The following is a 23,783-nucleotide window of genomic DNA, read 5'->3' as shown; positions in this document are numbered from 1 at the left end:
AGAGGGAATCTGAGGTGAGGCAAGGAGAGAGGGCTTGGGACAGAGGTGAAAGCTGTTTCCTGGTTCTGCTGGATCTCCCAGTGGCTTTTGATACTTTCGAGGACAGTACCCTGCTGGACCGTCTAGAGGGGCTGGGAGTTGGGGACACTTGTGTAGTGCTTCCACTCCTTCCTCCTGGGCTGTGTCCAGGAAGTACGGGGAATGAGTGTTCAGACCCTGAGCTCTCACTTGTGGGGTGCCTCAGGGCTCTGTCCTTTCCCCCATGCTTTTTAACATCTACATGAAGCCACTGGGAGAGATCATCAGGGGGTTGGGCTGGGTGTTTAGTCACTTAAACAAGTGACTGTGTATAATTTATAGTATTGGAATGTGGGTTCTTTGGTATGTTGTTATATTTGCTGTTGTTTTGCTATGGTATTATGAAATGTTTTTGGAGTGTTTGTTTGATGCCCAGGCAGCATCCCTGTTTCATAGAATCATAGAACTGTAGAGTTGGAAGGGATCCCGAGGGTCATCTAGTCCAACCCCCTGCAATTCAGGAATTTATTTGTTCTAAGCCACTTTGAGCACAAATTTGTGTGTGTGTGTGTGTGTGTGTGTGTAAAAGTGGCATACAAATAAAATGCATGAATGTCGGCAGGGAGGGAGAGAATCAGGGCAAAGAAGCTGAGACATCCAAAGCCCTGTGTGGGAGCATCTATGGAGTGACAGAGTTAGAATGGAAATGATTCTGGTAGGTTTAGGAAATGAAGAAAATGAGTTGTATTCCCTCATCCTTAATGACAGAAAGTTTATCACTGCAATGATGTGTGTGTGTGTGTGTGTGTGTGTGTGTGTGTGTGTGTGTGTTTTAATATGAAGAGCTTTATAAACATTTAAAACAAATAATTTAAATAAATATACCATATATTTGTCGAGCAGGATATGAACTCTCTCTCTCTCTGTATGTGTGTGGTTTGGGAATGAAATATGTTGCTCTGCTGCCCTGTGGTGATAAATAAACACTTCTTTTTTTATTGCCAAGAGCACTGCAGGGTTATTTCCAAAGTTTTTTAGAGTGAAGAAGAAACCAAATTTATTTCTCTTTACAACATCCCCTAATTTCAGCTCCACATAAGGCACTTCCTTGTTGCTTCCAAGCCTTTTTGCCCCTTCTTTTACGAAATGCTTCTCGATATTTAATGGCAAGCGTGTCTGCCAACAAAGCACATGCTAGTTCTATGAGACAAATTGTCAAATTATCCGTTGCTTGGGTTTGGGTCGAGTCTTGTGCACTCCTGCATTTCACTCTTCATGATTTATACAGGTTGGTTTTAGTGAGGACTTTGATTTATGGTTTTCTCCTGTTGCATGTTGCCTTGGGGGGATTTTTAATTTTGAAAAGTAGGATATAAATAAATGTATTTTCCCTAGATGCATCCATAGCTAGCTCTCAAATGATATTGTACCCGTACAGAGTTGGACCACTGCCCCCAAGGTTTTTTGGGAGAGGGCGGCTGAATTATCTTCATTCTAACCTCAGTTTTCACCTCCATGTGTCGAAAGACAATGAGCTTCCTAACACCTGGCTGTTCTGGTACAAGTCCTTCATTTTTCATATATATATATATATGAAGTTATACTGTATTAATAATAACTATATACCTGTATGTATTATACTGTGTACAATACCTAATATATTAAATATCCTAAAAGATTCTTAATTTTTATCATCATGATTATTTCCCCTTTCCCCCCCCCCTTTCACTCCCCTGTTGATTGTCATCTACCAGAGAACATAAGCACACTTTATTAAAGGCACATTTTAAATTCCAAGCCAAACTGTCATTAAGATCAATGAACCACAGTGAGGAGTTTGTGAATGGCTGTTTCTCAGAATAGAGACAATAGGAGAATCTAAGTTGATATACCACCCCGGACAGAAGCAGGAAGAGGCAGCGGATAATGACCCTGATTTTGCATTCCAGCCTCTCTCTGTCCTCCCCGCGCCCCCCCCCCCCCGCAACACTATCCGGCTCCCCCAAGCCAGTGGGTCTTGTCTACCTATCGCTGCGGGAAAGATGCAAACAACAGGCTGCAGCATCCTGAGCGTTCTCGGGGAAGGGAAACGGGCGCGTCTCCCTCTCCGCCCGGCCCAATCACAGAGCATCCCGCGGAGATTGATGAGGGCGTTGCTAGGAGACGGCCGCGTCTGGTCCTCCAGAAGCAGGGACCGGAGGGGCTGGGGCTCTTGCCCGGGCTGCAAGTGGAGTTCAACAGCCGAGGGGGACGAGGCGCGCATCAAAGTCTGCCTCTCCAGGGCTGTCACTCCAGAGCAGAAGCAACACGGGGCTGCAGCGGGAGGGAAGGCAGATTTAGACCTCTCAAGGGCTACCTGCCGATTTCAGTTGCCGGCCATGCGAAGTTAGCCCCATGTCCATCCTGCTAGCCCAATCCTAGGCAAGCGAGCGGGGGGGGGGGGGGTCGCCCGGAGCTCTGGATTTGGGGGGGGGGGGGCAGAGAGTGTGTGAGAGAGAGAGGCGATAGGTTTGGAAGGGAGCAGCAGTCCCCAGATGCGGGGCTGCAGCAAAGCGCATCACTTGGGGACAGTGAAACTTCTCCGATTTGGGGCTGTGTGGGGAAGGGTGGCGGGTGGAGGAGGAGGAGGGCTTGGGAAAGGGGGCCGATCTCCGCTGCGCGCTGCCTCTTCCCGACGCCCCCTGGCCCCCACCCGTCTCCGCTCACGCCAGCCTTGATGCCCAGAGGGGCGGGGGGTCAGGGGGAGGAGGAGGAGGAAGAGGAGGAGGACCACCTTCCCCAAGGAAGAGGGTGCGGGCATTTCCCCGGGGTGCCTCCACATCTCTTTCGGATCTCTAAGGACGCCCGCCCGTCCGCCCGCGTTATGGTGACGATGTGGAGGACCAGAAGTGCAGCCGCCGCCAGCCAGCGTCGCCCGCCAGCGCCAGGTAAGGCGACATCCTCCGCCTCCTTCTCGGGAGAAGCTGCCCAGGACCGAAAGCGGGCGAGGGCGGCAGGGGGAAAGTTTTCGGCGCAAGGGCTCGCTCGGGAAGCGTCGTGGTGTCTTCGGGATAAGCTGGGCCAGCAGCCCAGGCGTGGAATGACTGAATCCGAAGGGGATCCGCGCAGAGAGAAAGCGAGAGCTCGGGAGCCCTCCAGGAGGAAGGTGGAGCCCTATGCAGTGGCTCCCCAAATATTATTATTTATCATAATTACTATTATATATGCATTTGGAATAGAGAAGGTGTTGTGGCTAAGGATTGCTGAGCAAGCGGGTGGGCTGGATGTCCCCCAAGACCCCCTCCAAGACTCTAATCCTCTATGATGGACTTCATGTTCTGGGCCAAGTGTGGTTTGACTCTGGATTCGCATGCTGGATGGTCAGCGTTGGTCTGCTCCTCCCGGGAAGTGTTCGAACTTCGTATTCAGGGGATGGGCAAGTGGGAAAGGGTTTGCAGCAGAGCATCTCTAGGGACCTGGCACTCCTGCAGTGGGGAAGAGAGCAGAGAAGCAGGGGCTGGAAATCCGGCTTGTTTTATTTCCTGGGTGTAAACGGGAGCCTTCAAAAGATGTAGCAGGTGTGAGCCCTCTTGTTCTCTCTTGACCTCTTCCTGCATGCCCCAGATAAAAAAGAGAGCGAGGAGAGAGAAATTTGAGAGAAGCAAATGGCATGATGAGACTTGCAGCCAAGAGGGCTTTACTTGTTTGTTTGTTGCATGAGGTTTTTGGCTCTTAAATCTGATGGCCAATAACAAACAGAATTTCCTCCTTAAAGGCAAAGCAAGAGTGAAGAGATTCAGAACACAGAAATGACCAGATATAGTGGTTAGAGATCTAAACATTTTGGGGACAATCTGCCAGGAGGTGCTGTGCAAGCCCCACTGAATGCTCCTGCAAAGCTCCCATTTATTTCCAGGAGACTTGCATGAGAGAACTTCCTGTTAGGTTGAGCTGTCAGAGTGTGTTCATTATTTTATGTAAAAATGTCAGTCCTCAGATAGGGGGGCCAAAACAGAAGATCACCTTCGGTTCCTTGTTCCCATTGTGATTCCATAGTCACCAATATTCTAGGGCAACCTACCCAAAGCCCATTTGTTTAGTTATGAAACTATAGCCCAATCCTCATTTATATCTTTCTTTTCACTGTTTTCTCTGTTGGCAAGACCTTTCTCATTTTATACTCATTTTTGTATGTTTTGTGTATATGCATATTCTTTTTATGCTTGCTATAGAAGTTATCTTTGCCTTTGGAATGTGGGCCATATGTATATATTTAGCACTATACATAGTTTATGTCAGTTATTTTCCACACCTTTTAATTTACTGTGTGCATTTTAATTTCAAGTCTATTTGCTTAATAATTCTACTGTTTGTACCAATTTCAGAGGAATGGGGTGGAATCCAGGACTTAGCTTTAAAATGTATTTATCTAAGAAAAGCAATTGTAGCTCTGTGTTTTTTTAATCTTTAAGAAATGCCATTAACTGATTTGGTAGGGAAGTGATCAAATTTTAGTTTTAAAATACCTTTCTTGGCAGAATGTAAAGTCAAACAGCCTAAGGACACTGACTTAGCCTGAATTTCCACTCATACAATCCCTTGGTTGGTTAAATATTCATGAAAACAATTTGCAAGGTGTAGAAGTCACCTGATCAAATATATTGTCACAGAACAATGGCTGTACATTTTGAGGATATTCCTCTCTCTTCTGCATGAATGATATTGCTTGCTGCTTGCATGTTTTGATCCAGGCAATCAGAGTAAAACCATACTATTTATTTACTCTAGACAAAGCTGCAAGTGAACACATTTTAAAAAAACAAAAACAAAATCATGGTGCTTTAAAATATTTGAACATAATCTTTCAGTTGTAGGGCAGATCTGTGAATATGCATGAGAAACCTTCTTGACCCATTAATTAGTGAGTGATCAGAGCCACAGAACTTCAATGGTGGAAGGAGACACAGCTCAGCCTTTTGTACTTCTTTGTCCATAAATATTTTACCCCTGTATCATCCATTGTACCAACTATCCAAAAACTATCAATGTTTCTGTGAACAGCTGTTGTAGAGCCATAAGAACACAAACTATTTTTCTCAAATTCTGTACCATGGAGACTAAAATAACTTAATAATATGAAAATAAAAAACTGTGGGTCTTTTAAGGTGCTACAAGACTCTTTGATGCTGCTGTTGCTGTTTTTTTAAAAATGGCATTTTAGGGGGTGCTATTTGCCAGCATATGTTCAAAATACATTACATAAAATGCAGCATTTTTAATAAATATCAGGGAGAAATCATCCTCCCAATATTGAGAACTGTGGTTCACATAGACATAGACATCAATTGACTACACTGGGTGGCTATCAGCTGAGTACATGAGCTTATTGTTTCCAAATCAATTTATGTGGAGTGTGTTAGATTTGTGATCACATTTTCACACATGCTGGTCTTCACCACATGTTACTTGCATTCTTCACGAGATGAATCTGCCATGGGAATCAGCTCAGACCCTATAGGGTACAGTAATATATAGCTAATGTTCTGTGCTGTGCTGTCTTTGAACAGATTCAGCCCATTCTTAAGCATGTGTCCTAAACCATGCTATCTTCAAAGCCGCTCCCTCCCAGGTAAGTGTGCATAGGGTGGGATTCAGTTTACTCAGAATAGACCTACTGAAATTAATGGACCTAACTTAGCCATGTGCTAAAATTTAGTTGAATTCCACCCACAGAACTGCAACTTCAGTGAAACAAAAACCTGAATTTGAGGGCTGCCAACTCTTCAGCCTTGCCTTTGATCACAGATTGATATGCAGAGCAGACATTAGCAAGTAATAATGTTTAGTTCTATGGTGTGAAGAGCTTCAGATTGTAGTTTTTCCACACATCAAGCTGCCACTCAAGGCACAGGAGCAGGTCAAGCTGATTATCCCCCCCCCCCTTTTCCTGGTTAGTTTAGAACCCTAATAAATAATGTGGGGTTGGCCTTAGCTGAACCTTCAATTTCCAGATGCAAGTGTAGAAATAACGAGGGAGCAAAAGTGAGCATTGTGCTGAGAACCAGTTGCACGGAGCAAATGTTTCACACAGATATAATCAGTTAATCTGTGTTACAACTATGACATCTTTTCCTCTAAAGAATAGGAAGGAGTCCATTCCAAGTGAAGAAACTTAAGCACCAGGTTGCCACCTTTCTTTCCGACAGAGGCTCTGTGCCTTAAAAGGGAGCATGGTCAGCTAAAACCCAACAAATGAAAGCTTTTTAAGGACATGGGGATCAGTGACTGAACTGAACCTCATGCATTTCTGCCTGCCATGTAGCTGGTAAAAGGCAAAGAGCCTCCCATTAATAAATAGGGGCTCCAATTAACACAATAACCAAATTGAACACCGAAGGCTTTTGATAAGGCAAAAATAAAAATCTCTTGGGTTTTCAGATGTGTGAATGACTGTAAGCTGGCTAAACCATCACATCACCCTTAAGTCATGGGTGCTTTAGCTGATTTTCCTGCATTGCAGGGGGTTGAACTAGATGACTCTCGGGGTCCCTTCCAAATCTCTGATTCTAAGTGTTGCCTGCAAACCAGCTGTAAGATACAAGAATGAATTTTCCAGCTGAAGTTACCCCATTCCTAACACCCAAAGCTCCCCTGTGTCCAAATTATTATAGGCTATGTCAGTTAGAGCTACAGCTACAGAGTCTATCCCCCCTATTTTTTTCTCTCAGCGACTGTTCCTTTGTACAATGAAAACATTTTCAAAACACATGGAAACAAGATGCTAATTCACTGACTGGCTTAGTTCATCCTGCCATTTGCCCCAATCCCCAAACTTTAGCTCACTGAGAATAAATAACTTCTTACCTTTGATTTCCAGTGCAACCTAGTTATCATGACAAAGACTGCAGTCCTAACCCCATTTTTCTGGCAGTATACCCCACTGAATTCAATAGGACTTACTTCTGAGTAGACATGGTTCAGCTTGCACTGTCAGTTGACCTGAATTGTAGTTACCAAATCAACATAACTGCAAGCAAAACAAGGTGTATTATGAAGCACTGTTAAATTGATGGCCTGTCCTATGAAATGTAGTGTAATTTTAAACGGAGTGAGTAATTCAGTGGAAAACTATCTAGGAACACAAAAATTATGGACAAATTACTATCATATTCTGGGTGACAGAGGACAAACCCAAAACGGGTATGATAGAACGTGGGCTTTAACACACAAACGGAGAGCTGTTGCTAAATGCTGGGAGACTGTGCTTCCTCGCTCTCTTCTTAATCTAGCCCACATGGTTCCTTCTTTCTCATTTTCCCTTTCTTTGTCTAAGCAAGGTTCCAGCCCTGAAAGCACATGGACTGAGCAGCAAGAAACTAGAAGACAGGACCAGGAAATAGACATAGCCTCTGTGCTTGGCACATATCTCTACTCACATGCATCTAGTGCTTCCCTTTATTTCATGAATCCTTCTTCCCAGACTATGACAAAATTATGAGAACCAGCATTCCAAATTCTGCAAAACGAAACCCTCTGAAACGGGTTATGCAATGCAAAACCTGCATTGCACACCTGCAATCATGGCATTTATTGTACAAATAGCTAATTGCCAAAAGTTTGTGAAGCAGGTATTGGTAAGCTCTGAAGAGGAGAGAGGGAGTCTTCTTCTCAAAGTAAAAATACAACTGAACATGCATAAGCCCTTATGGGGCCCAGCTTCACTTTGTCAAAAAAAAAAAAACAGTAGAGAGAGATTCTACTTTTTCAAGTCATTTCAGTCATTTCAAATCTCTCCCCAGGATTTATTCACATTATTATTATTTGGCTAGATATCAATATTGCACGTGTAAAATTTCGTTCACATCTACAGCTGTTACAAAGAGCTTCTTCCCAAGCCTAAGACTCATGCGCCAGCGCATGACTGCTGAACAGAAGTGATACACCAGCAGCTGTGCTGGTGAGACAGTATCACACAGCAGGATATTGTGGCAATTTTGAGCACAATGCTGATGAAATCACAGAGAGAAATATCAGAATAGTTAGCATCAATATATCATGTTAAGTGATCAAAGTGGTTCCTTCTTTTTTGGGGGAAACCCAACAACACCAGTGAATTGGTGGGATCAGGCCATAAAGGTCCATCTCTAAAAGGTAAAAGTAAAGGTACCCCTGCCCGTACGGGCCAGTCTTGCCAGACTCTAGGGTTGTGCGCTCATCTCACTCTATAGGCCGGGAGCCAGCGCTGTCCGCAGACACTTCCGGGTCACGTGGCAAGCGTGACAAGCTGCATCTGGTGAGCCAGCGCAGCACACGGAACACCGTTTACCTTCCTGCTGGTAAGCGGTCCCTATTTATCTACTTGCACCCGAAGGTGCTTTCGAACTGCTAGGTTGGCAGGCGCTGGGACCGAACGACAGGAGCGCACCCCGCCGCGGGGATTCGAACCACCGACCATGCGATCGGCAAGTCCTAGGCACTGAGGTTTTACCCACAGCGCCACCCGCATCCCATCTCTGCTGATATGCAAAGATGATAAGGTTATAGCAGCACTGCAACCCACATAGCCATTAGGCAACAGAATGCATATTTCCTTTGGACGAGGAAGGTGGATAATTACTGGGGAACATTCCAGAATTAAACACACAGTAATGCATTTAAACATTCCCAATCTCAGTAAATTAAATTGTTATACTTAACATCATCTGCAACGATTCACATGCACACACAAAAGGTTGAGCATCCAAATCTTGTGATTCTCAGCTGTGCAAGAGGTACCTTTCTGGTATTACAAGGCAAGCTCTGGAGCACGAGACACTCAAGCATATGGAGGGTGTGCATCTGCCATAGGATGAAAAGGATGCAACCTGCAATTCTAAAGGAAAACATACCTGATAGGACAGTTCCAGGAAAACAATGAGCTACTTTTTATAGGAAAGTGAGTTAAGCTTCCTTGCATAGACCTGAAATCCCCCAGAAGAGAGCTGCAGAGCTTCACACAATATTTTCCTAACCCACACCTCTTCTTCCCAAAAGTGATCTCAAATTAATTGTGCAGTTTGACTGAACTCTGCTTTCCTAGGAGAGAAATTGAGACAGACTAGGGAATTTTATCTTGTTTGTAATATAAACTCAAATGCAACTGCAGCAATTTTTAAGAATCAGCAAGCTGGTCAGGGGGAAAATATTATCTTTTACCCCCGAGAAAACAAGAGGAGGATGAAGTTAGAAGAAACATAATCAGTCAAATACACATAATGATGAGATATATTTATTTGAAGTTTCCTTGTGAGGCTATTTAAATGACATTTACAGTGTCAATATGACTGTTTAGAAAAGGAAACTCACCTGTGCACTTTTGTTTTCTCTTGCATTGCTATCCCATTCCTATTTACTCAGAAGTAAGTCTTGCTGTGCATAAAGGGGCTTATTTCCAGGTAAGTTAGTGCACAGAGGACTTAAAACTTAGTCACTGACATGATAAGATTGTTTTTCCTGCAATTGTAGGATTGAGGGCGCCAAAAGGGTCACCTAGGTCAGTTCTTTGCCTCCCTCCCCAGGCCTGTTCACTCACTGGTCTCCCTCTTCCTCTATAGATCCAGTCAATAACTAATTTTGTTGGAGTCACTATGTCAAGGGAGCAAGGGTTGGCAGACTTATGCTTCATATCACATCACCCAGAATGACCCACCGCCAAATCAAAGGTCACAGATGTTGCTTAACTGCAGGCCAAATGCCATGGACTGCAGAAGCTGTAGTCAAACAGCACCCAAAGGCCCCAGACTGGGCACCACAAGCTCACACAATCAAACCCATGCAGCTTCGCCTACTGGTACCCCAGTGGGGTCTTTGACTGTTTCATATTCCACACTCTCATGCCACTCTTTCTCTCCAAATGCCTTGGTCTTCTTGACTGCATAAATGCCATCCTGTCTCATCCTATGGAGCAGGCAAGGTTTGTCACTCCTTGTGGGAATGTTCAGGGAGGCCGGAGAGGATATATTGTTTATTAATATCCTTCCTAATTTGCACTAGCAACAGCGGGTAGCTGGTTGCAAGCTTTGTTTAAGCTTCTCAATATAGTTTCCTGGTAAGATTCCTTATTTCCCTGTTAAAAGAATAAACACTCCACAATCTTATTTAAGGTACAGTGGTACCTCAGGATGCGTACGGGATCCGTTCCAGAGCCCCGTTTGCATCCTGAACAGAACGTAAGATGCGATGGTGCGTCTGTGGGTCATGTTTTGCCGCTTCCGCCCATGCACGTGACATCATTTTGAGTGTCTGCACATGCGTGAGCAGCGAAACCTGGAAGTAACGTGCTCCGTTACTTCTGGGTTGCCGCGGAGCACAACCCGAAAGTGCTCAACCTGAAGCACATTCAACCCGAGGTATAACTGTATATAAAAGTAGTTTACTCACAGCAGCAGCATCAGTTCACAGTTGGATCCCTGAAGGCAGACTTAGTTACAGAAAAATACATGTGAGTCTATCCCATATGGAGATAGTCTCTTTGTCCTCTGTTGGCTGAAAGCATCTCTAGCTAAAAAGCTGCTTCAACAACGAGAGGAAGTCAAAAAGAAGGGAGGAGGGCTTTGTGCCTTGTGCAGGTAAGGTAAGGTCACGCCCACCTCTAGTCACATGCAAAAGGAAGGATGCTCCAGCCCAGGAGGAAACAGGAAGTTTTCGACTGACTGGAACAAGCATTCCCTTTGCATGTCCATTCTAGGCAAACAAGGAATGTTGTACTTGAATGCCACTTATGTGTCACATCCCACACTCCTAACCAGAGGATATGGTTATTTTCAAGGAGAGTCTCCATAATCTAGAAAAGGCCTTGGGCAACCTTATACCTTCCCTGACTTTCCAGGATCTCTGGCAAGATATTCTCCCACATTGACACTCAAGGTCCTATTCACTACAAATACCGTAGAATGAGCCTGGGACACAATGGCTGTTTCCCCATGCTGGGGAAATATAATTGCCCAGCCCCCTGAATTGCTTTACAGATCCTCACCTTCACTGGCTGCAGGTCTTCAGTGATATAGACACAAGTCACTTGAAAACAAAACCCCACTGGAAGCAGCCATGTTTATCTTTGGAGAATAATAAGTACAGCGGGTGGAGGACATGGATAGAGGAGGATTATATAGTCTGTTAATAACTCATTAGACAACCTAAAGCCAGTTAAATGTTTTAATCCATTTAATTTTTTTCAACCATTGCTCTCCCTTATCTCAGCTGCCAATAGCCATCCTTGCACACTGCTTAACCAAATCTGTATGTTAATTAAGGAATTTACCTGTAATTCAAGGTTTAATTCTTTAGTCAATCCTTACTCAGGCAAAACATCAATGACAGCAATGAGGGGGAAGAACTCCAAGATCTAACACATTTTTCTCTCTTTTCATCTCAACACTGAGAAGTTAAAGCCCTTTTAGATGGATGAAGAATTCCTCCCTTTTCAGGATCTCCCGTGATGGATGTGCTTTCCCATTTACCCATCTGCCCCACTTCATCTGATAAGTCACCTTGCAACCACCACTAACCTTTCCTTCAGCCCTGAGAAAATGGAGAAATGCCCTAGGGTTGACTGCTATCATGAAGCAGCGATGCCCCGATGGACAAATATGTTCATTTCAATTTCTCTCAGTTTCCCATTTCTACCTGCACATTTCCACCACTTCAGTTTGTGATTGATTGGTTTTTTAAAAAAGACCACCTCCCACAAAATTTGTCAGAATGAAACCACTTTCTCAAGAAGAGCTTTACAGGGGCAAATAGATCTTTACAAAATAGATCCAAATTCTGTGTGGACTACACAGGGTGAAAAAAGCACAGTCTCCATTGATTCTCAAACTAAGTGCATGTGTGCAGCCTGATTTTCTCCATCTGTATGGGGGTGGGTGCCTATTTGTATCTCCCACCAGCCCCTAGTTCCTTGTAATCTCAAATCAGAGGGGGAAAATATTTTTCAACTAAGTTTTCTATCCCCTATGTGCTAACATCTACCATCTGGGACATAATCCTTCTCTGTTCTCCTCCACTATTCTTTGTTGAATCCCTCCTCTTTTGAAAGCCTTTATTTTCTCTGAAATTTTGCTCCATCTTATTCCTCCAGCCCACTCTTAAGAACAAATGCTATTGGGCGGTCCCTTCAACAACTATGACTAGAGGGTGTTATTCTTGTTCCTTCAATCAATCCCAGAGTTAATTTCAGAAGAATTATATTTGGTGCATAAGAAATCCAGCCTGATTTTAATATATGGCACATGATTTGCTCTTGGGAGAAGAGGATTCACGAGATAAAGAGATGTGAGGATGAATATCAATGCTCTTCAAACACTGCATTGTTCCCTTGAATCTACTCGAAAGCCTTTGCATCTTGGTGTGAATCTGATTGCCCTGCCCTGCTCTTGTGGTCCCCTGCTCAGCCCGCCCTCCTCTGTAACCCAGCCTGGTTCTCCTGCAGAGACGGTCTGCCTGTAGCATTCCATCTGCAATGCCTGCAGTGAATCACTCCGTACACAGTTGTTCACACAAAACACAGGTGCAAGTGGGCTCTGCAAAAGTACAAAAACAAAGCCCTAGGGGAGGGAGACTCAAAAATGGTCCAGCGATGGCTGAGCATGCTCAGTGTGCATGAAATGGAAGGCAGCGGGGAAGGGGACTTGGAAGAGTGAGCAGGAGCCCCCCACATGCCAGCATTTTGCTGCAGGCCCCACTTGGAGAGGATATATTTGAATAGCAACACAAACTGCCATGTGCCCCTGCCCTCCCTAAATTCCTAATACTGCTTACTAATTACTTGTGATATTATATGCAGCAAATGATGCTCAAAATTACTGTGAGCACTTACTTGTTAGAAAGAAAAGCCTAATGTGTAATGTTAATTACTGGAGTGGGTTGGAGGACTCTCCCCCCCCCCTTCAATAAAAGCATGAGATGATACTGAAATTCAGACAACTCCTCCAGGGCTTCAAATGCTCCTATAAATCACAAAGCAATTCCGCACGGGGAGATTTTCAAGATTAGGGAATAAAAATGGTGTGACTCTTTTTAAAAAAATGTTAAAAGAGTTCAATGTAGTTAAAACAACATTGAAAACATATTTTTTTTGTTCATGTGACATTTACAGTAAACCTTCTCTTAATTGTCTTTACAATAACTTGCATGAATAATAATAATAAAAACCAACATAGCTGTAACTAAAATGCAATATCCGCTTTTTAAAAAGAGACAGGAAGATACTAAAAGTAAAGCATTGGCTGTGCAGGTGGTGTTGTAAGGAAAGGTCTAGCTTCTTGCACTGTGGTCTCGGCTTCTTTGAGGAAGAACTTCTGGCAAGAGATGGGCTGCGCTTCACAGCGGCTGGCAAGAATGTGTTTGCTAAGAGTCTTGCAAACCTGATCAGGAGAGCTTTAAACTAAATCCTGAGGGGGAGGGAGAAAATATTACAGTGGTACCTCAAGTTACAAACGCCTCAGGTTACAAACGCTTCAGGTTACAAACTCCGCTAACCTGGAAGAGTTACCTCTAGTTGAGAACTTTGCCCCAGGATGAGAACAGAAATTGTGTGCCGGCGGCGCAGTGGCAGCAAGAGGCCCCATTAGTGAAAGCACACCTCTAGTTAAGAACAGTTTCAGGTTAAGAACGGACCTCCGGAACGAATTAAGTTCATAACTAGAGGTACCACTGTATAGACAACAGGGAAATACCTGGCACTGGGGATAATATCTTCATTGATGCACAAGAAACTGAGGTGGTGCTACAGAAACCCGCTAAAGGGCAGGAAACTTCAGGGAGGAAATAGCTGGAGGGAATGACTCATAGTTTCAGTTGTCTGTATTCTTGTCTTTATGCACAGAGCTTGGAAAACAAGCAGTTTGAATTTGAGCTCTTAATACAGGATGGCAAATATGACCTAATAGGCATTATTGAAACTTGGTGGAATGAGACTCATGACTGGAATGTAGGATTTGAGGGGCATAACCTGTTCAAAAGGAATAGACCAAACAGGAAGAGAGGAGCAGCAGCATTTTGTGTAAAGAATGTGTAACACTTGTGAAGAGATCCATGACCTGGAGCATGGAAAGCAGATTGAGAATATATGAGTAAAAATTGTAGGCGAGAGAAACAACAGTGACCTTACTGTAAGGGTCTGCTATAGACCACCAAGCCAGACTGAAGACTTGGATGGTGCCTTACTACAGCAGATTATGAAACATTCAAAAAGGAGATATATAACAGTCATGGGAGACTTCAACTTCTCCAATATCTTTTGGAACTCAAACTCTGCCAGGAAAGTAAGGTCTGACAAAATCCTCCATTGCCTAGCTGACAATTTCATTTCCCAGAAGATGGAAGAAGCAACAAGGGGATCATCTATCTTGGACCTGGTCCTTATGAACAGGAAGGTACTGAATGATGAAGTGAAAGTACAGGGAACCTTGGGAGGAAGTGATCGTATTCTATTGGATTTCATTATACACAGGCAAGGGAAAGCTGAGAGTAGTCAGACATGCCCCCTGGACTTTAAGAAGGCTGATTTCATCTGCATATGCAGTGCTTCTCCATGGGACCTCCGTGAGGAAGGTGCAGAGGTTGGCAACATGAGAACAGTTCCCATTTATAGAGCTGGGCCTGATAGCATCACTAGAAACTTTTAGGCACCATAATTTATTTTATCAAGTAAAAGGGAGGCGGGAAGTCTCTGTCCACAAACAAGATATGATTTTCACCATCCTTGTTCATCCCCCCCACCCATAGCCCTCCTTTCTCTAAACTATACAGCTAGGTAGTCTTGATGTGTGAAATCTTTCTTTTAAGATGGACAAAGGATGACCTTTTGTGTAATGCACATCTGCATGGTGGGGCATGCTTCTTTCCACTTTTCCATCAGGTACAGAAGATGAATCGCCCAAATATGTTGATTCATAGTTCAGCCAAGTCCTGGCCTGAATGCATTCTCAGCCTCTCACACCCTAACACTTGTCTCAGTCCCCTGTGAGCAGTAGCTGGAAGCTTCATTAGTCATCACTGGTGAAACGGCTGTAGGAAGTGTGCCTTCAGGAAGGCTTTTGTTGAATATATATATATATATAATCTCACAAAATGCTCCTCAGATTTAAATCAGCACTGAACTTGGCACAGCTATGCTGCATTTAGGCTGGATAATAGCTGAGGAAACCTTCTCTGTGTTTTTTTGCAAACAGGGAATATACACAACGCAAGACTCAAAACTAGATTTCTTTTTCATTCTAAAAAATCTTTGACTCATTCCCTTGTCCAACTGCCTGCACATTTAGAAAACAACCAAGTTTATGTCAGAAATACTACTGGGTCACCAATCCATTTTTGCCATAGCCACAGTATGGACACATCACACAGATTGACTGCTTGCCCTCTGTGCATTCCTTCCGACACAATTGAGGAAATAAAAGGAAGGGGTGCTTCATATGCACATTGAATCCCTGCCATCTCCAGTTAGCTGCAAAAGCCATCTGAAAGCCCCCAGAACTGCTATCTGTCTCTGTGACTCTCCAGTATTGCTGGACGACAACTCCCAACATCCCTGCCCATTGGCCACACTGGCTGGGGAGGGAGGGAGATGATACTATAGATGATACTGAGCTCAATGTACCAATGGTAAGGAAGCTTGCTATGTTTTCCTTGCATGTGCTCAGCCGGCTTTGTTGTACCTCCCAGGTAGAGCAAGGATTGGGAACCACCAGCCTGCAGGCCAGTTTTGGCCCACCAGAGGGTCCAATTGGGCCCCACTGAGGAAATCAGCTGGTGTGCAGGGGACAGGAGTTTAATTCTGCATTAGCTGCATGATCCTGTTATCAGCAGGAAACAAAATTGTTCAGCCAAGGCACTGTGATTTAATTCCTACTCATCAGCTGAGTGGGAATTAAAGTCCTGTGCAAAAGTGCCCTTTGAAAACTTCAAAAAGGCTTTTGCAAAGCCTTTAAGACTGCTTCTGCACTCCTGTTTGCTCAGGTGGAAGTGTGGGGCTGTCTTAAAGCCTTTTGCAAGTCCCTCCCCCCTTTAAGTCTGATTCTGATCTCTGAGACTTAAAAGGGAAGTGCAGGGACACTTGGAAAAGGCTTCGCACCTCTGCTCCAGTTTCCCTTTAATCCTCAGAGATCAAAGTGTGAGGGATTTTGTCAGTGTGAGTGTGAGTGAGTACAGCAGTGGCTAGTAGTGCAGGTGCCGTTTCCCATGGATGGTTGATGGATGGGCATGCCATCACCCTGCCTCTTTTCCTGCTCTGTTGGATGTTACACCACACCCTCTCAGCAGCCATTTTGTGACTGGCAACCACAACACTTTCTCAGAATTCCAACTGTGCCCACCCTGGACCAAGTGGCTGGGGACTCCTGCGGGGGGGTGGGGGGTGGGGATTTACAGCATGGCATAAATATAAGTTTCAGCTGCAGGGCAGAAATCAGCATGCTGTATTTGGGCTGGGGGGGGCAGCAATGTCCTACAATTTAAGACAAGGGAAATGTAGCACAACCTCGCACTGCTGTTCCCAAGAAGCAGAAAGCTCACAGTATGTGTTATGTGCCATCATTGCTCCCCTTCCTCAGCCCATAGGATTGCACATTTTTTCTTCTGGCAGGGCTCCAACATGACAAGCAATTTATTGATTGATTTTGCCTGACAGGGAAAAAAGTTATCAATCCTTGCCAAGAGCAAGGTGGGGTGCAGGGAGGAGCCAGGAGAGGGTATTTCTGGCACAGTCTGCAGAGGTCAGAGTGGCAGACTGTAGCTGTGGAGACCCCGGTTCAAATCTTCTGTCAGCCATGACTGGGCCAGTCACCATCTCTTTTCCTAACCAACCTCACAGGGTTGCTGTAAGAGGTGGAGAAGAACCATGACATACACAACCTTGTGATTGTTGGAGGAAAGGCAGGATGTAAATGAAATAAACACAACAGCCCTTTCCTAGACATAAAAAGGTAAAGGTAAAGGGACCCCTGACCATTAGGTCCAGTCGCAGACGACTCTGGGGTTGTGGCGCTCATCTCGCTTTACTGGCCGAGGGAGCCAGTGTACAGCTTCCGGGTCATGTGGCCAGCAGGACTAAGCCGCTTCTGGCGAACCAGAGCAGCGCATGGAAACGCTGTTTACCTTCCCGCCAGAGCGGTACCTATTTATCTACTTGCACTGTGTGCTTTCGAACTGCTAGGTGGGAAGGAGCAGGGACTGAGCAACGGGAGCTCACCCCATTGCGGGGATTCAAACCGCCGACCTTCTGATCAGCAAGCCCTAGGCTCTGTGGTTTAACCCATAGCGCTACCCATGTCCCTAGACATGCATTCCTAGACATGCCAGCCCATAAAAGGCCATTGTGTTTTATTTGCCACATAAATTTGTATGTCAGCTTTCCGGCAGCTATTCAAGGCAATGTACTGAAAATAAAAGTTAATATTACAACAGTGAAGCCTACTCCCCAAAAAAATCAATATAGTGACACAGAACATCACAACAAAGCAACAGTAGAACAGGCTTAATTATGAGCAACTAAAACACCGCCTTTGACCATTGGACCCAGGGAGAGCCACCAAGTGCTAGACATTTACCTTGATCTATTCCTGGATTCCACCAATAAAGACATCACAGAAACCTGGTGATGGATAGCAGTTGGCTTTCTCCAAAATTGTATTAGTGACTAAACCCAGTGAAATTGTGTCCTTTTGGTTGCATTTTAAATATCAAAAATCTTCTCCTGAACTGACTCCCTTGTTGTCTGTCACAGAGAATATACGACCTTCAATAAACCAAAAGGTCTTGGCATTTGTCAGATGAAAAGGTGCTTTTCATACCGATTACTTTTCTGAATCAACAATCAATGTGCTTGCTGTCTCTGCTCCAAGAAATGTTGTTTTCAAGCTAGGAACATCAGCAAATATTATGTCTATTAATCATCCCTTGCACACCAATTTCACCTGATGGGTTTCTGCCAAATAGCCCCCATCCAGCCATGTGCAAAACCCTGTTTGCAGACACAAATGTTGTACTTCACATATAGAATAGAATGACACACATCACCGAGTTGAATCTAGCCTGTTCTTCACACTTGACAAAACTATTTTTGGTCCATAAGCTGTTTTTCTTTGGAGGAAACTCAAATCAGGTAGAACAAAATGCACTTTGCAAATTTAGCTACACAGGGAGACAGATTTGTTAAGAATTCTGTTTGGCTATAACACCTTGGTAGGTTTATAGATAGCTGGAGAAACTGATAGATCCTTGTGGATCTGTTCCCTACACAGCTGATTTTCATTACAGACATTACACTGAAATGGGTAATGGAACGCCTAGTGTGGAAATTAGTCCAAACCATGAAAAACCATAATTTTAAGGCAGGGGTCCCCAATGTTTGGGGGACTGGGGGCACATAAGGAAATCTAAGGAAATCTCATGGATACCACAAAATACTACTAGGGTGCACTGCCCCCAAGATTCACCTTGTATCTGTGCATTTAGAAAAAATCCTGATTTGTTTCCAGGTCACTTTGTGCTCTCTCCTCTTTGATAGGGATACACTGTTGGCTACAGGGGCAGTTGGACGTGTAGAATATAAAGGAATTCCATGGAGTTTAAGCAGAGAGCAAAGAAACGGGATGGGCAGATGGATTTAAAAACATTTTACACATTGCTGCTGCCTTTGTGAATGTTACTGGGATCTGTTCAATAGATCACTGTCTAATGCGGATTAATTATCTATGTGACTGACTAGTAAATAGTAAGAATTAAAATTAATAATTAAAAGTCTGCCATCAAACTCTGATTTCCTTTATGTTTTGCAATGCCATGGTGGGTGCATGGAGGTTTTGTAATCAATTTATTATTGACAAATATGTAGCTAGTGCCGATGGAAAGCAAGCATATTATTATTATTATTATTATTATTATTATTATTATTATTATTATTATTTTCTTATACCCCGCCCATCTGACTGGATTGCCCCAGCCACTCTGAGTTTTTCCCCTCCAACAGAATATAAACAGCACAAAAAAGTCTAACATTAACAACTTACTGATACAGGGCTGCCTTCCAATGTCTTCAGAAAGTCGTAGAATTGTTTATCTCTTTAACATCTGAAGGGAGGGCGTTCCATGGGGCCACTGCTGAGAAGGCCCTCTGCCTCGTTCTTTGTAACTTCACTTCTTGCAGTGAGGGGACCACCAGAAGGCCCTCAGAGGAGATGCTCCTTCAGGTCTGCAGCACAAGTCCTAAAGCACCCAAGAATCTGAGCAGCCTGCTTTTGCCAGCCAGAAAAACCTTAGCAACCTTTTGCAAAAAGTTCAAAAAATTCAAGACATCTCTGTCTTCTGTCCACACTAAAAACCATTCCTTTCAAATGCCACTCATCCAAGTGGGCATGACACAAAATTGATGGGTAGCTGGCTATATTTTAAAAAAATATAACTATAGAATCTGCAATCATAATATTTCAACCCAATTAACCCAAACCAGTGAGGCCTGGGCGCTAAGGTGGATTGATGGGAGCATTTCAACTCTCCCATCTCCTGAGCCAGCTGCCAGCCTCACGCTGGGATCACACAGCAAGGCCCCAGGAAACGCCTTCTCCCTCACTGCAGGCTCCTGAGGTAGATGAGCCTGACGGGCGCACTCTGGTCCCACTGGCCAACGCTTGCCCTGATCTGCCTGACAGGCCCAAACACCACTCTGGCTCCCATATTTGTCAGATATTTTCCAAAATCCATTTAGTTACCCGGACCAAATGCCAAGTAGCCAGATTCTAACCAAGCCCCACTCCAGTCATGCAGGCCACACCCAACTGTATGAAGTAAGAGAAAAAGACATGGTCTGTCCCCTCAAAGATGGCAACTAGCAGAGCCTCTACTGTTCAGAGCAAAAACTGCTCCTTTCCAACCCCACGCATCCCAGTGGGCGTGACACAAAATACCTTTGACACCCACCCAATCTTCAGCTTGCCATGGCTGGGGTGAGGGGCTGGGGTGGGGGGCAGGAGGGGGGAATAGTGGATAACTGTCCCTAAGGTAGATGAGGAAGCTCAATAACTATTTTTGAAGTTGGCTAGGATGTGATCGTCAGTGAAAGGAAACTGACATGTGGAGCTTTTTCATGCGCAAAACATCAGGTTTTTATGATGTTTATTATTTTATGATGATTATTATTCAGATACATTTTTCAACCAGCTCCGATTACATCAAGTAGAAGCCTTTTAAGCCAGGGTCAACATATGAACTGCGCCCCTCTTCTAACTGCCATCTCACATCCTGCAGCTCCTCTGATTTCCTTGGAGGTCTTCCATCCATGCCCTGACCAAATTCAAATTTTCCAAAATATGACATGGACCACAGTGCAAAACAATAAATCACAGCAGCATGGGGACAGGGCGCTGCTGAGTTATTGCATTTAAACAGGACCGCTGCCAGATACAGCTATAACCTTCCACAGATCATTTAAGAAACAGAGCATCCCTAAATACTCAAAAGATGTTTCTGCATCCTAAACTGGCTTCTGTACAGAGGGAGAGGGACACTGGGAGCACAGTGGTCAACTGCTTACTGGCTAGACTGCTCTGCCTTAACAGCCACTTGTTCTGCAAGCATTAGCAAGCAATTATCGTGGCATGAAAAGTCTCGCCTGCAGATCAGAGGCATTGTTTGAGGCATGGCAACAATCATGTTGCTTTTTCCAAAATCCACTCAGCCACCCAGACCAAATGCCAGTTAGCCTGATTCTAACCAAACACCACTCCAGTGCTGGCCACCCTGGCTAGCAGAATGATTGCCACTTCTTTTCTTTTGTACTTGGTCTGCATCTGTGCCATTAACAAAATTGCACCACACGTAATTCAAGCAAATTCTATGATTCTGTGAAATTGAGTTGTTGTGAAGTAGAGGCAAGTGATGGCTAAGGCTTCACCCGTTACCTTTCTGGCGACAGATGGCAGCTTAAGGTACAAAATCAGTAAGAATGATAGCATTCCTTTGATGTGGTGCGGTAGGAGAGCTTGCAGCTGCCATTCCCCCTCTCCCTCCACCCCCAAGATATCTGGCAACATAGAAGAGTTATTCATGAAAACATTAGGATAATAACACTTAAGAGCCCTCATCTTGCAAGTGCTTAAACACGAGTGAATTAAAAAAGAAAAATCCTTCTGAAAAGCCGTAATAGAAAGTTCATAATAGTCTTGACAATATAATTTGAGGCCAAGTAGAACAACATGGGGGGGGATGCATGTTCAAAGCTAATTTAAAGCAGCAAATTTCATAATTTCATGGCATTCTCTCTGACTTGCAATTCTGTTTAAAGTGCAATTCATATGGTTAGCTAAGTAAGACTTGGGACGGAATATATGGGTAGCATACAGCTACGTGTCTTTGCATCCACTGTTATACAATGTATGAATGGAAGTATATTTAATTTATAAGGAGCTGAGCAGTTAAGGAAAGAATCCAGGCAAGCGGGCAGGGCAAGTAGCTGGGACAGAAAGCAAGGTGATTTCTGTCCCTCAGGGAGGGCCCCACCGGGGCTCCTTTGGGCTCCTAAAGCAGTAAGAGCCACAAACCAAAAGGGTGCTGTCCATCTGGCCGTCATTGGCATGGGATTGGCTTTCTGTGGTCACGTGGTTTCCAGGACCAGGAGTATTATGAGAAGAGGTGCTGGTGGCCCAGCTAAGGTCTGTGGTTTCATTCTGCAAGCAGCAGCCAGAGGGGGCAAGGGACTTCCAGGGATCCCAGTTCAGACCCACTGCAACTGGCTCTAGAGATGTTGCAAGGAATCAAACAGCCATGCACACAAATGCTCAGTGCTTCATGAATAGGGTCGGGGTCCGCTTGTCTCAAACCTTGTGTGCCCACTTCTGCTTCCCCCTCCACCACCCTTCCCCTGCCCACCCGAGGGCTCATAAGCCTCATCTGGGGCAGGAGAAGAGGACATGGCGGCAGCAGAGGCAAATGCTTGCATAGGGAAGGAACTCAGTCCGCCCATCACAGTATCTCTAGCCGTAGAGCAACACTGTTGAGTTGTGCTTTCCTCAACTATTGACAGAAAATGTTTTCTAAATTGTTTGGACTGCCAAAAACAAAAGTGATGCTATGAAAAGCCCCATTTTGTTCAGTGTAGTTCCATCACTGCTTTAAAGACCAGTGTTCCTGATTCCATAGAATTATTAGACATCAGTTTGTTGCTACCACCATTGTTCCTGCCAGTTAAACAGCCTGATGTAGGTGATAGTAAAATGCATCATCTCTCCTAGATGCCTCTGACTTTAATTATGTTGCATGTTGCTTATTACAATGATCACACTAGACCTGACAACTGCTTAAGGGTCACATGACGCAACATCATAAATAGTTACACCAGGACTAGCTCGCCTGAGGATGAATGACGACGCCAAAAGTCACAGCCTGCTCTGCTGGCCTTACATGGACGCAGCTTGACCCAAATCAGGGGATTTCCAACTTGGTTACAGGGGGCGTCTCCATGAATCATGACAGGAACTGTCTCATAAAGAATAAGCCTAGCAAGAGCTGGTGGTGGCTGCCAGTTAACTTCAAGAGAAGAGCAGAGCAGCTCTGAACAGAGCTGGTGGGTCACTGAAGATTGCTGAAGAGCCAAGAACGTCTGTGCTTGGCCCTGTAATTCACTTATTTTCTTTCCCGGTGGAGATTGAAGCCATTTTGACCATGGTCAAATAGGCTAACAAGGCCTTGGTGTAGGATCCATGGTTTTCATCATACTGTGCTGTTTTTATGATAATGGGGCCCACCACGGAAGAAAAAACTGTGATTTCCTTGTTTCTTCCTATTGACTCCAGATGCACAACCACTGCATTTGAAGGACTACTGTGATTAAAATATAAGTTCTGAATGCACTTAGATTTCTAGCACACACAAAAGAACGCTAAGTGGTCCCTCAACAACTTCCAAGTGCTCCATTTGGGGCAGGGAGAAACTTCACAATAATCACCAAAATATCACAGGGGTTTTTTAAAAAAAGAAAGGAAAGGAAACTACTTGAGAGGTGTTTTTGACCAGCATATTCACTGCAGACGGAGGCCCAGCTGAGGACCAGCAACAAGGACTAGGCTGGTTGGGCACTTGCGAAGCACATAGGGCTGGTCCAACCATGAGACACCGTGAAGCAGTTTGCCTTGGGCAGCTGGCTGGTGACAGCTGGGAGGGGCAGCAGATCTGGGCCCCAAGGAGCACAGTGCCCACAGCGCCCCCCCCCCCGCATACCTTCACCTGCTCCTCTCCAGCCTCCTTTTTGATCCCCCACCACCTTCAGCACCCCCAGTGCTTCCCTGGGCCCCCCTGAGTTACCTCATGCAGTGGAGGAGGAGAAAGAGGTGGAGCCCCATTTTCTGTTTTGCCCCAAGTGGCAAAACACTCTGGGCTGACTGACAAGACTTGTTCAGGCTTGATGGCTCACTTGTCCCCTAGTCAATGGTGTGAGGGGGAGTGAATGCCATGGCCCGCCAGCTCCCTGGCTCTCCAAGCAGCAAACAGCCAGGCCCTAACCAGGGTGAGGAAGAGAAGCAGCAGCCACAATAAAAGCTGTGAGAAAGCAGCCCCATGGACAGAGGGGGTAGTGGGCCCAGGGAGGATGTCTAACCCCCAGCCCCTCCTAAAACATGACCCAGTTAACACTTTGTGCCTATCGTCACTCCAAAAGAGAGGAGTCCCTGAGGAAGACGACCACGTGCTGGAGTGGTCCACTAGACCACTAGACTGTTGGACTAGTACCTGGGAGACCAGGGTTCAAGTTCCCCCCC

The 23,783-nt window shown here is 44.8% G+C and overlaps 1 protein-coding gene across 2 annotated transcripts in view; it reads left to right on the top strand.

Moving 5' to 3' along the window:
• The first annotated feature begins 2,473 nt into the window (after positions 1-2,473).
• GRM3 (glutamate metabotropic receptor 3) overlaps positions 2,474-23,783 on the top strand; it is a 99,906-nt gene continuing 78,596 nt past the window's right edge. For both annotated transcript variants that reach the window (XM_028747796.2, XM_028747795.2), the window contains exon 1: positions 2,474-2,945. The gene's annotated coding sequence lies outside the window, so the exon portion shown is untranslated. The remainder of the gene's footprint in view (positions 2,946-23,783) is intronic.

This window comes from Podarcis muralis, chromosome 10, assembly GCF_964188315.1.
Source record: "Podarcis muralis chromosome 10, rPodMur119.hap1.1, whole genome shotgun sequence".
Classification (NCBI taxonomy): Eukaryota; Metazoa; Chordata; class Lepidosauria; order Squamata; family Lacertidae; genus Podarcis; species Podarcis muralis.
This window is presented reverse-complemented; position numbering and strand designations above follow the sequence as displayed.